We start from the raw sequence: 13,734 nt of genomic DNA on the forward strand, positions 1-13,734 counted from the left end.
CTGTGCATGTTACCCATGACCTGTGAAAACAGGCCATCCACTGGTGACAGGAGAGTCTGCTCTCCATCCCAGCCCACTCCTCTCCCTCACGTGGCTATTGCAAATTCAGGACAGACCAAGGCTCCACTAGAGTTCCAGGGACCCATCCTCCAGAAGTCTCTGAAGCCACCGTGACGCCCTCAGTACCGCCGTGCCACGTGTACCTGCTAGGCCCAAGAGCTCAGCATCACCTGGGGTTCAGCATTGTTGGTAGTCAAGTGCCTCTCATACGTAGCCAGGGAGGCTGCCCACACCCTGACAAGCAGAACTGACAAATCTTTGGGAAGGAACAGCATCTTACAACTTTACAGTCCTTCTCTAGTAGTGCTGGACATTGCCAGCTCTCAAGAGGGAATGTGGAGAAGCCTTTACGCAATGGTCTCAACCCAGAAGGCAGGCTCAGGGTGACTGGCCATAGGGACAAGATCTACAGTCTCTAACCTAAGGGGCTAGGGCTCCCTGCACAGCACTGTGGGTTCTGACTCCTGGTGGGGCAGGGGCAGAGATGATGAAGCCCAGAGAGCCACCATGTACCTGCCTTTCTCTGGGGTTGTTTGCCCAACAGAATCATCCATTCTGCCAGCAGGCTGTGCCTCACTCCTTTGCAGATAGTAAGGATAAGGAGGTATCACCAGCTGCAGCTAGGGCCTCATCCACATTGGGGCTCAGCCTCGGGAAGTGGCTGCACCAGGCCACCTGTAAGTGGGGTGGAGACAGAGACAGCTCTCAAATCCCACTGTGAGCTGGGTGGTGGTGGCGCACACCTTCAATCCCAGCACTTGGAAGGTACCAAGACCAGCTTGGACTACAGAATTTCAGGACTGCCAAGGCTACACCGAGAAAACCTGTCTCGGGGGAAAAAAAAACCCACTGTGTGGTGTATGAGTCAGGCCACCACCTGCGGATGGAGCAGAAGCCATGTGAGTACAGGCTGCAGGCCAGCAGCCCCATCCTCGTGGAAGACAAGGTGTCCCAGAGAGCCTACACACACTATCGGGAAGAGTCTAAACAGCTATATACATGACAGGAAAGCCCAGAACTTGTTCTGTGCTGTGGCATGGACTGCTAAGGGAGAAGAGGTCTATGGGATAGGATGGCCCCTTCCCCCAGCTTCCCACTGGTAAAAGAGCCCAGTGATGTTTTTCTATGAGCCCAGCCATCTGCAAGTCCCAACCTTTGACCTGTCAATGAAGAGGAGAATGACATCCCTCCCCACTCTGGCTCTACAGAGAAAGTAACCAGCCGGTGTCTGGAACCCACATGGGGCTTATTTTAATTTGTTTTGCTATTTAATAAAAGATTGGGAGGGGAAAGAATGATGCACCATCAAAAAGCAACTTGAAAAGGAGATTAAGAAGCCAATTTCACTTGTAACAGCATGCAAAATAGGATTTCTAGAAATAAAAAAGGGGATTGGAGACTTACACAAAACTACAAAACATTCAGGAAACCTGAGTATCTGAGTAGATGGGAAGGTCTCCCATGTTCATGGATCACACGATCTAATGGTGGCTCAGTGGGTAAGAGCACATACAAAGCTGGACACAGTGCACATCAGTAATCCCAGAATTCCTATGGTGAGGTGGAGGGCAGAGACGGGAAAATCTCAGAAGCTCATGGGCCAGCAAGGAGCAAACAAGAGACACTATCTCCAGGGGGGATGGTGAACACCACACCCAATGTTGCCCTCTGACTTCTGCTATCACACATCTGTACCCACATTCACATGAATGTGCACATGCCTACGCACAAGTGAGAAAAAGTTCAATAGAAAAACCAACCCTCGGGACTGGAGAGAGTGTAGCATTAAGAACATTTCTGCTCTTGCTCTTCAATCCCAGTACTACGTCAGAAGGCTAACTCAAGCTGAAGGGGAGCCCTGACTTCTTCCAGCACTTTCATGTGCGCATACTGACACACATAGTCAAAAATAATTTTTTTAAGTTTTAAAAATAGAAAATCTCCTTGTGTTGCAGAACTATAAAGGGCCCCAAATAGCCAGAACAAAAAGAAATTAGAAGACTGACATTTCTCAATTCAAAATTTACCACGAAGTTACAGTAGCCAGAACGTGTTGCTAAGGTAAGAGTCAGAGTTCCAGGCCAGTGAACTGGAGCAGGGAGTGCAGATGAGAGGCTGGAACTCCATGTGACAAGACTTCAGTGGGGGAAGAATAGTCTCCCAGCTGCGTGTGGTGGCTCATGTCACTCAAGAGGATGAAGGAGGAGGCCAGCCATAATTTGCAGGCCAACTTGGCCAGAGTCAGACCCTATCTAAACAAAGATGCAAAAAAGGTGTAAAGACCCCAGACAGGATATCAATGCCTCTAATCCCAGGCTTCAGGAAGACCATGAAGGCAAGGCTGGCTTGGCCTCTGTAGCTGAAGGTCAGCCTGGGGCACCATAGTTTGCCTCGGTTAAAAAAAAAAAGACAATATATCTACATAATTGAACAAAATATTTGTAAATCATGTCTCTGATATGGACTTACTAGCCAGAATACATTATAAAGACCTAATAACCCAATTATCTTAAAAAGAAACCAGTTGAGAACTTGATGAGACATCTCTCCAAAGGAGACAACAAATGACTGGCCAGCACAGGAAAATGTCCCTAGGTAATGCAACCTGCTGGGAGACCCCATCTCCTACCTGCTGACATGGCTTCCACCAGGCCGTGAAGGAGTTGTGGCCCTTGGGCACTGTGGAGAGAGGTTTGATGTTTCTTCAAGTTCAGCATGGAGTTACCATACTGCAATCCCAGGGCTAAATACAAACCCCAAAGAAACAAAAGCATGTGACCACATAGAATCCTGCAGGGATGTTTACAGGATGTTCCTAAGGCAGAAATGACCCAGATGGCCACCAATGGATGAATCAACAAAATGGGGGGGTGAAAGGAATTAGAACCCCTCAGGAAGAGGTGTCACGTGTTTGGCCCTTTTTACTCCACCACACAATGACACAGCGCTCAAGGCTCTGTTTTTTGTTTTGTTTTTCAAGACAGGATTTCTCTGTGTAACAGCCTGGACTTTCCTGGAACTCACTCTGTAGACCAGGCTGGCCTCGAATTCACAGAGATCCACCTGACTCTGCTTCCAGAGTGCTGGGATTAAAGATGTGCGCCATCACTGCCCAGCTTCAAGGCTCTGTCTTAAAGGCAGAGCCAGGCTGGCATCAGACATTGAACCCTCTGAATATCCAGAATCATGAGAAATGTGTTTATGATTTTTCTAAATGTTATTTGCTTATTATTTGTTTAGAGTATATATGTGTTTGCACATGTGTGGGCATGCACATGCCATAGCAGTCAGAGGACAACTTGTGGGAGTCTGTTCTTTCTTTACAGCATGTAGGGCCCAGGGATTCAACTCAGGTCATCAGGCTCAGCAGCAAGGCGCCCTTAACCACTTGAGCCATTTTGCCCCCCTGGCCCATTGTTCTTGGTTCTCAGTCTCAGATGGGCTGCATTGGGTTTGGTTGTTAGAGCTTTGGTTTGGTTTTAGTTTTGGTATTTGAGATAGGGTCTCACTGTGTAGCCCAATCTAACCTCAAACTCTTTGGTTTTTCAAGACAGGGTTTCTCTGTAGCTTTGGAGCCTGTCCTGGACTAGCTCTGTAGACCAGGCTGGCCTCGAACTCACAGAGATCCACCTGCCTCTGCCTCCCAAGTGCTGGGATTACAGGTGTGCGCCACCACCACCCGGCTAACCTCAAACTCTTAATCCTCCTGCCTCACCCTTCTGAGTTCTGGGTTTACAGGTGTGCCTCTGCATCACACTCTATCCCTGTGAGATGCAATTAGCCAGGGATGAAGTATGGACCCTCTGTGCCAGCCAGGATTTTCTCTTAAACTGCACCTGGTCCACCCAGGTGAGTGACCCAAGGCTGTGTCATCCTCATATCCTGACCCTTCACAGCTGCCAACGCCCTAGTGAGGTCCTGACCCCTCTGCCCACCGTCAAGCCTGTCACCCTGCCCCACTCCACCCGGTCCTGCACTGCCATGTCTGATGATCACGCTTCTGGGATCAACTACCACTTCCTCAGGGAAGCCTTCCCTGACCATGGGCCCCCAAATCCTTCTACCTTATCCCTCATCACACTGCTCCATGTCCCCCAAGCCAGAGCAGGGCCACCAATGATAGGTGCCAAATGAATCAGTGAGTGAGCCATTGAGGGATAAATGCATGAATGAGGGAGGGATGTGCAAATGAATGAGTAGACCAGTCATTTGATGAGTGGATGAGTGAGGATGAATGAATAAACTACTTCACCAAACCCGGACACATCCTGTGACAAGAACCCCAGCGTGGAGGTTTATTGGGCTACACAGCAGCTACCTGTCCTACAGTGCCACCGCGTGGTCCCCATAGGAGTTGCCACTGCCCACTCTAACAGGTACAAAACATCCAGCAGAAAGCGGCTCCTGCCCTGTTCCCCCTACTATTCTTAATCCTTCAAAGATGTGTGAGAAAAAGAGATGTGTACAATGCTCTGCAAGTCAGCATCACCCACTCTCCAAGTCCCCAAAGCATCAAAGAGGGGAACTTTCCTCTGTTCCCTAGGAGCTCCCTCAGAGCAGCCCCCGCCCCCAGAATTCCTCTAGAAGGCCCAGCAAGGTATACCCAGGCAACCCCTCCCTGCTGGTGACCCAGGTCATATCAAAAGCAAGCATCTCTCTCCAGTGTCCTCTCTGTCCAGCATCGACCTCTGAGCTCGGGCCCCACCCTGAGCTTTGCTGTCTTCTTACTGATTCCAGTGTTCCTTGGGCGTGTCTCAGCCTCTGCCCTCTTAGACTGAGCTTCCAGCCCCTCCCCCCAGACCGCTGGAAGCATGTGTAGCCCTCCTGCCCCTCTCCCTGCGACCCACCCACAGCCTGCCTGCATTCGCTGGCGGCTCACCAGTAGGAGCCTGCACCCCACCATCTTTGCAGCTGTGGCTCCCACTTTGTGTTCCCTGAGATCTGCTGACCAGAGCTGTGAGTCAACATGTGTGAGTCACACCCCTAGATGACATGGAGATGGGAGCACCTGTCTGAGACCAGGGCCCATTCCTCCAAGCTTCACCGGCTGAGCTCTAAGCTTCGGGCCTCTCTGGACACGGGAGTGGGCTCGGGTAGGGCTCCCATGCTAGGCCAGTCACTCATGACTCATGGGTAGATTGTTGGCCTAAGCTGGGCCATCCGGACAGCCCTTCTCTGGTAGCGCCAATGGAAGCCTGAGAAGGTGAGACGCCCCCATCTGTCTCCTCCTGCCTTGTAGCCCTAAATGGAAGCTGCCCTGGAGAAGCCAAGGTAATCAGAAGAGTGGCATGAAGGATGAAAACGCTTCCTGTGCCTGCCAGTTGTTGCACCGTGTAGAGGTTGGGGTGATCTGGGCAGAAGGGACCACCAAGGGCCAGCACCACAAGGGGTCCCACTTACACGCTGACCATCCCCTTGAAACCTTCCCTGATCACCCTCCCTTCTCGTCCGTTCCCAACTGTCTGTGGGTGGCTGGGCTCCAGGTCAGCTCCACTGCCACCCTGTGCTGCAAAGCAGGAAGCCCTGAGGAAGATCCAAGTTAGACTCCTGTAACAAACTCTGGAGAGGGGATGGGGGACAGCAGGGTCCTTGTCACTGTCTCAGTCTGGTCTTCGAGGCCCCACCAGGGTGGCTGGAGACACTTCACAGGCCTGTTCACACACCCTCACCTACAGACCTGTCGCTTGTCTGTGTCCTCTACACTCCCTCCTGTGACCGCCCACCTCCTCACCCCTCCCTCCTGTGACCGCCCACCTCCGCCTGCAGCCAGCTGGCTGAGTCTCACTCCTCAGTGCACACGCGCTTTACAGCTGTGCCTCCCCGACTCCATGTTCCCTGGGTCTTCAGGCCTGCATCTGTGGCCTCGTGTGCTCTCATGGCTGGTGTAGAAGCTGCTCTGCCCTGAGATCTGGGGATAGGACTCCCCAGCCTTCATTCCTCCACCTCCTTCAATGATTTTAAGTCATGTGGTTCTCAACATTAAATACCCAGGAAGGATGCATCAGTTGGCTCAGTCTGGAACCAAAATCCAACACTGGTACCCAATGCAGCAAAGACCCCGCTGCAGTGTGGGTTGAGTCATTTTTCTCCTGTAACTCACGGTGATGGGCTGGAGGGATGGTTAAGACCATTGGCTCCTCTAACGAAGAGCCTATGTTCAGTTCCCAGAACCCAGTGGCAGCTCATTACCATCTATAGCACCAGTCCCAGGCAATCCGATGCTCTATTCCGGCTTTGTGGACACCAGGCACATGTACGGTGCATATATATATGCAAGCAGCACACACCCAAACAAAAAGCCTCGTTGATGGTCTGACCCCAGGACCTCAGAATGTGTCTGTTTGGAATAGGGCTGTCGCAGGTACAGTTAGGTTGAGTCAAGTCTTAATCCAATGTGATGATGTCTTTATAAAAAGGATTTGGACACAGACACGGGGAGATGTGGTGTGAAGGCGGAGGCAGAGATGGGTGATGTTCTGCCAGCCAAGCAGCCGAGGATCACAGTGTGGGTACTTTTGGAAGCTAGGGAAAGCCTGGTGTAACTTCCCACATAGCTTTCAGAGAAATTTGCCCCCTTTATTCCTCCAACTCTTTCAATGATTTTGGTGTTTCTGACCCTAGGGCTGGGTGCGAGGACACCTGCTTCCTACCCTGCCCAGTCTGGCATTCGGTTACATCCTAGTCACTGCCTGGAATGGAGTCTTTTTGGAAAGCAGATTTGGGTGACCAAGGAACAGCTCTGAGCAGCACCAGGGTGGAGATCAGAGATGTGGGGTGGGATGCTGATGTCTGCCAGTACCAGGAAGATTGCATTTTTAGAATGACATACAAGGGGTTTTAAATTCTCAGTTCAAGGCAGAGTGAGAAAACCAGGAAACACGTGGGGCTGCTAGGAGAGAAAACCAAGTTTCCTGTGTGGCAGGGCTGCTGTGCCTGCGGATCACAGGCAGGCTGTACCCTGCAGGGTGCAGGATTACAAGGTAAATTGAATTCTCAGCCTCTGCAGGTCATCTGAGCAGAAAACCAGAAAGCCCGTGGACAAAGAGAATAGAGGGGCTGATAGTGACCCCTCTCCACAGAGCCCCCCACGGGGCTGATAGTGACCCCTCTCCACAGAGCCCCCACACCAGAAGCCCTGCACCCATCTGCACCTTCCCTTACTTGCAGGCCATACCTGTGGCAGTAACACACTCTGGAGCTTGTCACTCCAGACCGGATGGAAGTGAGAGCTAGCTGAGTCCTGTCACACACACACACACACACACACACACACACACACACACACACACACGAACGCACGCACGCACGCACGCACGCACGAGGTTTTGCTATCTGGCTGGATAATGTTGGGGAGACAGACTGGGAGCCACACAAGCATGGCCACTGGCTCCCTGGAGTTCTGCAGCTGGTCCACACAGCAAACCCTGGACTCCAGCGTTGGTTTGCCTGTCTGTGAGAAGCCCAGGCAGTTCACTTGTCTATGACTGTGCTACAGTGGGATGTGTCAGCTACTTAACAGGAACACACACACACACACACACACACACACACACACACACACACGGTTTGGGGGTGCTCTGGGAGGGAGGAACACTAAAGTCGGGCGTCGGGAGGAAGCTGCTCTGCACTTTTCTTGTCTCCCCAGGATGCAGCTACATTCATGCTTTTTGCATCTTTAAAACAAAAGCCCATCAGAAACAACATAGAGCAAGACAGGCTGGTGTGAGCTCACAGTTTCAGGAGGCTGCACTTTGCCATGCAGGAGGCAAGGGGTGGGAGGCAGCAGCTGTTCACAGTGGGGTAGACCAGGAGCCAGAGGGAGACAGAACCATTAACTGTCAAAGGCCTGTCACTAGTGACCTACTTATGCCAGCCAGGTGCCCATGCCTATAGGTTCCATAATCCACCTCCCCCATGACTGCCACCAAGTCGGGAATGAGTGTTCAAACACCCGAGCCTCCCGGGGTGGTTCATAGTCACATCACAGAGGCAGAGAAGCTCACTAGTGAGGAACTTTGCAGACCAGGGCTGAAGGTGGAAGATGGATTCCTGATTTCTCAGGAACCTGGGGTAGCAAAGGCTAGAGGCCCCGGCAGGGTGGGCACAGACCTAGAGCAGCCGGCAGAACAAAGGGGCTGGGACAGTCTCTGGCCATTGCAAATGCCTTAGAGCAGAGGATGATCCTTTTTAAAAGGCCAGCTGGGGCCAAGAAGCCAGACACAGAGTATCTCAGTGGCAGGCTGGGAAGATGGCCCTGGGGTGAAGCATGTGTCCTGAGAGCTCCCCAAAACCCATAACGAGGCCTCTGTAATCCCAGTCATCAAAGGAGAAATGAGAAGTGGAAGCAAGAGAATCTCCAGAAGCCTGTGGGCCAGCAAATCTGGGGCACATAACGAGCCGAAGATCCTGTCTCAAACAGCTGAGGTAGGACCTGAGGCTGCCCTCTGACCCCTACATGTACATCGTGGTACTTACACACCTGCACTCACATGAACACACACATACATATGCTTTTTTAAAAAAAGTGCTTCAGTGGAAAGCCAGGAACTCTGACCTGATTCCTGAGTGCAGGCCAGAGTCAGGACAGCACTGGACAGACAGTAATGACCTATTCGTGTGTTATGCACACGCTCCCTTAACCTTCCTCTGCCTTCTCGAGGTTCCTGCAAGCACAGCTACGGTTAGTTATCCACGCCTGTGTAACAGGAGTGGATAAAACAGCAGCCGGGGGCCGTTCTCCTCACAGTCCTGGAGTTGTGTGGTGTTCATCGAGGAAGGCCCCCCTCTGCCTGCTGCCCCCAGCTGTGGTGGCACACCTGAGAGGGCTGGGGCACTCCTTCCGACATGACTCACTACCACGAGTGTGATATCGGTCACTTGTCTCATGGCTGAAATAAAGCAACTGCCAGAGACAACCTAAGAAAGGATTTGTTTTGGCTCACAGTTTCAGAAACTCCACTGATTCTGGGCCCATGGCAAGGCAGAGCCTCGTGGCCGCAGAAGCTATGGGAGAGGATGCTCACACGGTGGGTAGCACACAGAGACGGGAGGACTGGACAGCTCAGCCTTACTTTCTAAAGTGCCCACAGACCCCAAACAGCGTAGCGAGGGAGTACTGTAGGAGATGTTTCTCATGCAAACCATGACAAATCCTGACTGGGTTCTTTTCCAGGCTTGGCAGCCCCTTCTGGCTTGATGGCTAAGCTTCCAGAGCAGGCATACGGAGGTGCCAGAAAGGGACTATCCTGCATCGAGACCTGGACTGAGAAGCATCGTGATGGCCCTAATCACAGGCTCGCTGTGAGAGTGGCTATTTCCCTGCAGGCACACTCCCTGCGAGTGAGCTTTGTGAGGATGTAGCTGGGCCCTGGGACTTCTCCAGTGAATGCAAGCTTGGGCTCTGTCAGCAGAGGGCGCTGGAACTGCAGGAAGGCCTGGAGGGGGAGGGGCTTCCCTTTCTCTGGTTTGTTTGCGTGGAGGGGGTGTGGGGGGCCAGGACTTCATATGCCTTGCAAATGCTCTGGATCTCGCCCTCCCCAACCCTGCATTCTGGGCCCAGCATCCGCCTCCCTCTATCCCTGCAGCCCCCAGTGGCCTCTCTTCAGAGACCTCCACCTCCGTGCTGGCTTCTTGAAGACTCCTCTGCTGTCTTCCTCCCAGCAATTCCTTCAGCCGTCCGGTGGGAGCCCCTGGCCACACATGCGTCTTTCTAAGTAGTATGACTAGCCAGCACCTCTCTCCCAAGTAATCCTACTTTCATCCTTGCCAGGCTTCCTCACCAAAGACAGCCATACCCCTCCAACAGAGTCTTCCCAGCTTGGGCAAAGTGTTCTCCCAGGCACTCAGCAACTTCCCATCGTCATTTTCCTGGCGTTTGCTACGCCTGCATTTCTTAAGTTTTTGTGTGCCCTTTGAATGGCTGAAGGTCTAACAGTCCTTGGTGACCGATACAGCTCCTGTCTCTCTCTGGGACGGTAGAGAAGCGTGATCACAGGAGCAGTCCTAGGAGACGTATCTTCCAAGATGGACTTACAGTATACTTTAGGCCTCGGCATTGAGCTTGTACGCTACTGAGCTTGCCTGTGGGAAGGCATTGCCTCAGAGGAAGCTGCTTCCACTGGCTGGCAGTGATAAAGGGCCACTTAACATGACATGGGGCCCAAGTAACTGCTGCACGTCACACGGTGCAGAGGACCCCTCAGGGCACTGGGACAGTCACAGTAGTCACCAGGTGGCTCAACTCCAAAGGCTCCTGCTAAGAACTAAGTGCTCCCTGGACCCTCCGAGGGCTCGCTCCCCTCTTGCGGCCACAGGAGGGCACTGTTGCAGTTAGAGCCTCCCTTTCAGGGGCCCCGCAGTCACAGGACTGGCTGAACTTGCACCTGGCCACAGGAGTTCCTCCGGGAGAGTTAGGACCTTGGTCTGGGGTGTAGCTCAGTGGTAGATCACTTGCCTGACACAGAGACCCTGGGCCCTGTCCCTGGCAGCAGAGGGGAACCTTAGCACCTTGTTGGAAAGACAGGAACCCTGAACTCCAAATCACATGAACCCTCTCCCAGCAGACAGACTTGGCAGTGGCCAAGGGGCTGGGCCCCACATTTAGGGATCTTTTTATAAGCCCACCTGTGGCAGGTCCTCAGGAGTTCCCCCCCTCCTGGAGGACCTTGCAGCCACCTTTTGTTGCCACGACCCTTGTAGGTAAGTCCGAGGGCCCATGGTGTGACAAGGCAGGAAATGGTTTGGAAGGAGAATTGGAGACACTTTTCTGGTAAAAGACTAAACAGTGATGGGTGTAGTGGCCCCCGCACTTCGAATCTTAACACTTGGGAGGCTCCAGCAGGATTACTAGTTCAAGGCCTACTTGAGCTGCATAGCAAATGTAGCCTCAAAACTCAAAAAGGAACAAATACGAAATGTTTTATGTTTTGAGAAGACACAAGGCTTCTGTCTACTACTACTACTACTGTGTGTGTGTGTGTGTGTGTGTGTGTGTGTGTGTGTGTTTCTTAGTTAGGGTTACTATCACTGTGATGAAACACCATGATCAAAAGCAAGTTGGGAGGAAAGGGTTTACTTGGCTTACATTTCCACATCTTAGTGCATCAATCAAGGAAGTCAGGACAGGAACTCAAATAGGGCGGGAACCTGGAGGCAGGAGCTGATGCAAAGGCTGAGAAGGGGTGCTGCTTACTCACTTGCTCCCCATGGCTTGCTCAACTTGCTTACTTATAGAACCCAGGACCACCAGCCCATGGATGTTCCTGCCCACAATAGGCTGGCCCCTCCCCCATCAATCACTAATTAAGAAAATGCCCTACAGCCAGACCTCTATCTCTCTTTCTTTCTTTAAATTTTTATTTTATTTTATTTTATTTATTTTATTTTATTTTATTTTATTTTATTGAGACAGGGTTTCTCTGTGTAGTCTTGGCTGTTTGGCTGTCCTGGAACTCATGCTGCAGAAAAGGCTGGCCTCGAACCCACAGAGATCCTGTCTCTACCTCCTGAGTACTGGGATTAAAGGCGTGTGCCGCCGCCGCCGCCGCCGCCGCCGCCGCCGCCGCCACCACCACCACCACCACCAGGCTCAACAGCCAGACCTTGTGGAGGCATTTTCTCAGTTGATGTTCCCTCCTTCAGGTGACACTAGCATGTGTCAAGGTGACATAAAACTAGCCACATCTTTAACCCCACCCACCCACCCCCACTCCCCACACCCCACACCCCACACCCCACACCCCACACCCCGAGCACTTGGGAGGCAAAGGCAGGTGGATCTCTGTGAGTTCAAGGCCAGCCTGGTCTACATATCAAGTTCTAGGACAACCAGAGCTACATAGCAAGACCTTGTCTCAAAATAAATAAATGAAAATATATATTTATTCTTAGCTTGCAGGCTGTACAAAAAAGGGGCATCTCTAAGCCAATTTTGGTTCATAGGCCATAGTTGCCAAATCCTGGTTTGTAGACAGCAAGAATCCAGACATCTTCAGCTCTGTGTTGGCAGAGACTTGGGAGGATGTGTGGAAGAGCTTTCAGAGTGGTAGACTGGGGAGGTTGAAGCAGAACCCTCGCCAGCCACACCCTGAGCTACAGGCACCAGGCGCTTCAATCTGCTCCTTGACAGACGGGACCTCAGTTAGTGACTCTGGGATGTCAGGACATCCTAGCGCAGAGCAGACAAGAATGGACAGAGCAGCTGGGTGTGGAGGGGCACAAAAGCCAGTATTTGTGAGTTCAAGGCCAGCCTGGTCTACATAGCAAGTTCCAGGTCAGCCAGAACTACATAGTGAGACCCTATCTCAAAAAAAAAAAAAAAAAAAAGAGTGGACAGAAAGCCTCAGAGAGGTAGGACTTGTCCATCATGACGTTTGACCCGCACAACACCTCTGTCCCGCACTCCAGAGCATGGCCTCCACTAGGGCTTGAGAACTACCCAAATAGGAAGCTCCAGCCTCCTAGAAGGGCCCACCAGTGCTGCCCTTTATAGGAATGCGGACCACAGGGACAGGGACCACTACGAAGCTGTCATGGGACCACAGAACAGCAGAGACTAAAATGCAATAGCTAACCACCAAAGCCAGGGCTGAGCCCATAAAGGGCCGCTGAATGCACTGGCATGTATAGTGCCCTGGAATACAGGACCCCTGACTAGCTGGAGGGTCCCGGGAGTGAAAAACCAACGGACAAACAAAACAACAACAAATCTCCGCCCCCAGAGATGCTTCTAAAGTGACAGAAGGAGCTAGAACTCTAGGTGTAGCCAGAGCCTCAAGTCACCACCGCAGACTTGACTCTTGGCCTCGCGCTGTTCTTCTCCAGGCAAAGCCAAGCCAAGATGGGAGCCTCTTCCGGGTGAGGGATCACAAGAGCCGCCATCAGAAAGGCCCCTCCATGCTGCCTGCACTTGCTTTCTAAAGGAACTGGGGGTTGGGGAAGGAAGAATGCAGGCAGTTGGGGAATCACAAGGTGCTGCCGGAAGAAGGGGTAGTCACCAGATTTACTGGATCCACGATGTGTGGAACCTGAGGCCAAGACTGAGCCCAGACTTCAGAAAGGCATAAATGAACAAGAGTGCTCAGCGATTGACACAGCTCCTTGTACTGTCTCTCAGAGATGATCACTCCCCTCCTGGCCAAGACAGTGAATCCAGGGCTGTTAGGGTGTAGAGCCCCAGGCATGAGCGTCTTGGCACCCCAGTTAACTCACCAAGGGTCTACAGAGGACAGATGGGATCAGAGAGTCCCTGGGGGTCACTGAGTCTGTCCCAGCAACAGGGCTGACTCATCCTTAGCCCAAGACCCCAGAAGTGAAAGTAGGGCCCCTGTATTGTCACCTGAACCCTGACCACAGTGAGAAGACGAGGGGACAAAGGTGACAGCGACGAGTGGCAGGTGCACGCGGGTGCATGGCATCTTAGCAAGGTGTAGTGTCACTAAATTCAGCATTTCCTGTTCAGGGACCAGCGGGGGGGGGGGGTCGGCTGGGCGTTTTTGAAGGTCGGGAAGCCTGGCTTAGGCTCACCCATCTGAGATGCACTGAATTAATCAAAGATCCCATTCCATTAGCCGAAAGGGCGAGGCAGGGCGTTCGCAACGCCGGGAAAATCCAGCCAGCGGGCGCACTCTTAAGTACGAAGCTGCTTCGCGTTCTGCGGCGCGAGGCTCCACACGG

The sequence above is a fragment of the Peromyscus leucopus genome, chromosome 8b (assembly GCF_004664715.2).
Source record: "Peromyscus leucopus breed LL Stock chromosome 8b, UCI_PerLeu_2.1, whole genome shotgun sequence".
Taxonomy (NCBI): Eukaryota; Metazoa; Chordata; class Mammalia; order Rodentia; family Cricetidae; genus Peromyscus; species Peromyscus leucopus.